At 35.4% G+C, this 4400-nt stretch overlaps 1 pseudogene; it reads left to right on the top strand.

The window, feature by feature from the left end:
* The first annotated feature begins 2067 nt into the window (after window positions 1-2067).
* LOC125151062 (uncharacterized) lies at window positions 2068-2163 on the top strand (annotated as a pseudogene).
* The last annotated feature ends 2237 nt before the right edge of the window (window positions 2164-4400 follow it).

Raw genomic sequence — 4400 nt, 5'->3', positions numbered from 1 at the left:
TTAAAAAAATGTTTAAAAAATAAATGTTTTAAAAATACATATGTGGAAAATTGTGGAAGTAAATTAACTCCCCTCTGCAGGGGAAGATGTCCCCAAATAATCAAATACCTGTCCTCTCTCAAGCAACTTCAGATAATCTTTAAAAAGAACTTTAAGAATGGAGAGCCACACTGGCAGTGTGGACCCTGCTCAGGACTCTCTCTGTCTCCCTCTCTCTCTGCCCCTCCTCTGCTTGCATGCTCTCTTTCTGTCTCAAAATCAAAAAATATTAAAAAAGAACACTAAGAAATGGCTTTATGCTATATTTCCCCCCAAGCTCCTAAATATATTAATAATATTTTCTAGGCAAGTTACCTTTTAGAATGTTATAATCTATGCATTAAGTTCTTCTGTATTTCACATTATTATTTCTTTCCAATCAAGGTGTTATTAAGCAGCAAATAACATTTGAAAGACATACTTAAAAGTAAACTAATATGTTGGAAAACTATTACTACCCAAGGAGTCTAGTTTCCCTATCTCATAAGAATTGTGTGTGAATATGATACAGGAATTCGGTCAACCTCAGTCAAAATGACATTGCCTCTGTCTAAGGGCGACTTAAAACATCACCCAGAATAGTAATTCAATGTGGCAACTTTTAAGTGAAATCACTTCCTGTCTGCTTACCATTGCTATTTATTAGTACTCAATTATATGTATGGACTAAGTTCATGATGATGACACATACCAGATAGTAATGATTTTTGAATACGACAAAGGTAGCACTTTTCAAACCTATGACCTGGAAGTGAGAGACTTTAAATTCCATTAATGATTTCTGGAGACAGCAGCCACCCCACTGTGAAGTCCAGGGAAAGGTGTGCATCTGTTGTTAATATATTATCTTAATGTTCCAGCCGTCTGCCCAAATAAAAACCAGGATCAGGAGGTATTAAAATAAGTGTCCTTTCAGAAAGGGAGATAGATTAGGATGTAAAATTACAGAGCCCTTTTCTAAGATTCAATAACTAGCAGAGTAAAATCTTTTCTTGCACTATGGTTACATTTTGGCTTTCTTACTACTATTTCTTACTACTAGTTCTAGGTAGAGGACACATTTCTGAAAGCTACTGGCATAAACAGGAAAACACTAAACCCTTGAGCTATGTTCCTAGATCATGTTTGATGGTGTATTGGGTTCAATAAGCCACATAGCAACAAGCAATCTGCCATTTGCTATTGTCCTTGGTATGTAACCTGATCCGAGCAAAGTAACAGCACATCTGATAAAACTTTTGTGGTATGGACATTTGTCTCACCTCTGCAGCCCAGAGTCTATATATAATGGCCTATGCTCCATTTTAGGAATATATTCTCATATTCCTGAAATCCCAAAACAGGTTGGATTTGTTTTGTTTTCAAACACCTTGGTTGAATATTCTGTTCTTGGAATGCAGGGCTCTTCCTTTTGGGCTTGGTCACTGGGAAACAAAGCTCTAGCAGTTTCCTTCCACACTCGCTATTGTCTTTACCTGCCTCAGACATAATCTTATATCCACAGACATGACTCTAAGTGCACCCCTGGTTGGCTTACACATCTGAACATTATCTCTGGCAAAACTTGTAGCGCTCTAAAAATTGCCTTCACCCTCCAGATTCATCAGCCATGTCAAAATGAGATGTAAAAAGGAAAGAGAAAGGATGATCAGAAACCAGCTCCACATTTGAACAAATGTTAAGGTTTCTTCAGACCCAATAATTTATAAGGATATGGGACTAAAAGGAAGTATTGTCAAAAATTCTTACTCTTCCTGAACAGGGATGCTTTCTGTGCTCTGTTCAGAGCATATGACACACTGAACTCTGACCTCACATAAGTCCTGTAGAGACTAATTTACCAATTGACTTAGTCTACTTGCTAGTCCCGGCACATCTATGCTTTCTACATCTCACAGTATAAAAGAGGCTAACAATTTGTAGATTATAAGCTTACACATGGTCTACATCTGAAAATGTGCCACATATTAAATAAGTATTAACACCTGGCCCCTGTCCTCTAGATGTTAGTATTAAAATTGAGAAGGCATCACTTCTCAGCCTTTTGGCAAAGATAAAGTGTAGTATCTGTTTTTATCACTTTAAAATTGAGAAGGCATACATAGAAAAATGAAGACACAGTATAAAAAGAGGAATATAAACATATGTTCACAGAGAATGAAAGCCCAAGAGAATGACTCAGGGCAGTCAAGAAAATATAGCAGGCTATGACACAGAACACAGAGTCAAATCAAATAGAGAAATAGATAAAAGACATTACAACTCCAAATTCCTCATCCTATTAGATGCTTACAGTTAGTTGATGCACTTATTTTTTTCAATGGGTTCTTTATCTAATATTCCTCCTGTTCATGTCATTAATGGTCCTTTAGAACATTAGGAATAGAAATACTAACAGAAGAAAGAAAGAAAGAAAGAAAGAAAGAAAGAAAGAAAGAAAGAAAGAAGAGAAAGAAAAGACAAAAAGAAAGAAAGAAAGATCTAAATGCATAGATTATAAGGAAAGAAAGAAAGAAATCTAAATGCATAGATTATAAAGAAAGAAAGAAAGAAGAGAAAGAAAAGACAGACAGAAAGAAAGAAAGAAAGAAAGAAAAGAAAGAAGAGAAAGAAAAGACAGAAAGAAAGAAAGAAAGAAAGATCTAAATGCATAGATTATAAGGAAAGAAAGAAAGAAAGAAAGAAAGAAAGAAAGAAAGAAATCTAAATGCATAGATTATAAAGAAAGAAAGAAAGAAAGAAAGAAAGAAAGAAAGAAAGAAAAAAGAAAAAGAAAAAAAGAAAAAAGAAAGAAAGAAAAAACCAAAAAAAACAAAAAAACCCCAAAAAAAACCCCAAAACACCTATTCCTGAAAAAGATCAGCAGTGGTGTAGCTCTGGGGTGCTTTCTGAACAGTATTGCCTGTTCTCACTCTAGAAGTATATTATACATATATCAATTTAAGTACTAATGGATATTTAGAGCACACTCAGTGTCAGGCATGGTTCTAAACATTTCACATATACTGTATTTCATTGGTCTTAAGATGCACATTATTTGGTCACATTTGAACAACCTCTGAAATTGGAATAGGCCTTACACATGATGGAATATAATAATTTAATTGGCAGCATTTTCTCTTTCTTGTTGGTATGTAAAATAATGCTGCAGCTTTAAATCAATAACATCTTTGCACTGATGAAATATAGTCATAATTCTAACATCAGTGTAAGTATCTACACAATCCCATGTAAAATTCCCATTTTACAGAGAAGTTAATACACTCGCCTGGTTTCACACAAGAAATAAACATGAGAGCCAGTTTTCAAACCAGAAAGTATGGATTCCAGTTTTGTGCTCTCAGCCACTCTCCACAGTACTTCTCAAATAAAACAACAACAACAACAACAACAAACAAACAAACCGTAAAGGTAGTAAAAACAGACCTTCACTCCTCTATTAAGATCATCCTTACTGAAAAGAAACATAAAATATCCTGTTTGTGTTCGTTTAAAACCTAAAGTATGGCCATAATAGTTTAGTTAATAAACAGTGTTTTGTCACAAGATGTTGAAGATGACCATGGGAGAAACAGAAACCTACAGGCAGTAATACAGACTCCAGTGCTTTCTATACATGGAAGGATATTGTGCATAATTATCATCTTCAATTCTTATTACGAGTTGTAAAGGAATAAGGCAGCAAAACACCTGGAAGGGATGTTGTAGAGAAGATGCCAATACTGAGTATGTGGTAAATCTGGAAATTACTTAAGGTGACTTTTGTCAACCTCAACACTACTGAGATTTTGGAACAGATAATTCTTTGTTGTGGGAAATTGCTTTTTTTATTGTGGGATGTGGAACACTATCTCTAGCTCTACCCAGTAGATACCACTAATACTCCCCCAGTTATGACAAACAAAAAATGTCTCTAGGTATTAAAAATGCATGCTTGGAGGCAAAATCACCCTCAGTTGAAAATCACTGATTTTTAAAAAAAAATTTTTCCAATGTTTATTTATTTTTGAGAGACAGAGAGACAGAGCATGAGCAGGGAAGGGGCAGAGAGAGAGGGAGACACGGAATACAAAGCAGGCTCCAGGCTCTGAGCTGTCAGCACAGGGCCCGATGTGGGGCTCAAACTCACAAACAGTGAGATCATGACCTGAGCCAAAGTCAGATGCTTAACCAACTGAGCCACCCAGGCACCCCAAAAACCACTGATTTTAAGTCTCTTTGTTCTACCTAATACATTCTGTTGCATAAAGAAGACAATCAATGTTATGACAATTATGATGGGACTCAAGGAAGAATGGAAGAAAAGGAAAGAAAGAGGGAATTAGGAACAAAAGAATTCTACAATATTTACTAATATTCAT

This window comes from Prionailurus viverrinus, chromosome D4 (genome assembly GCF_022837055.1).
Source record: "Prionailurus viverrinus isolate Anna chromosome D4, UM_Priviv_1.0, whole genome shotgun sequence".
Classification (NCBI taxonomy): domain Eukaryota; kingdom Metazoa; phylum Chordata; class Mammalia; order Carnivora; family Felidae; genus Prionailurus; species Prionailurus viverrinus.
The sequence above is the reverse complement of the archived record's forward strand: the minus strand, read 5'-3'. Positions and strand labels throughout refer to the sequence as shown.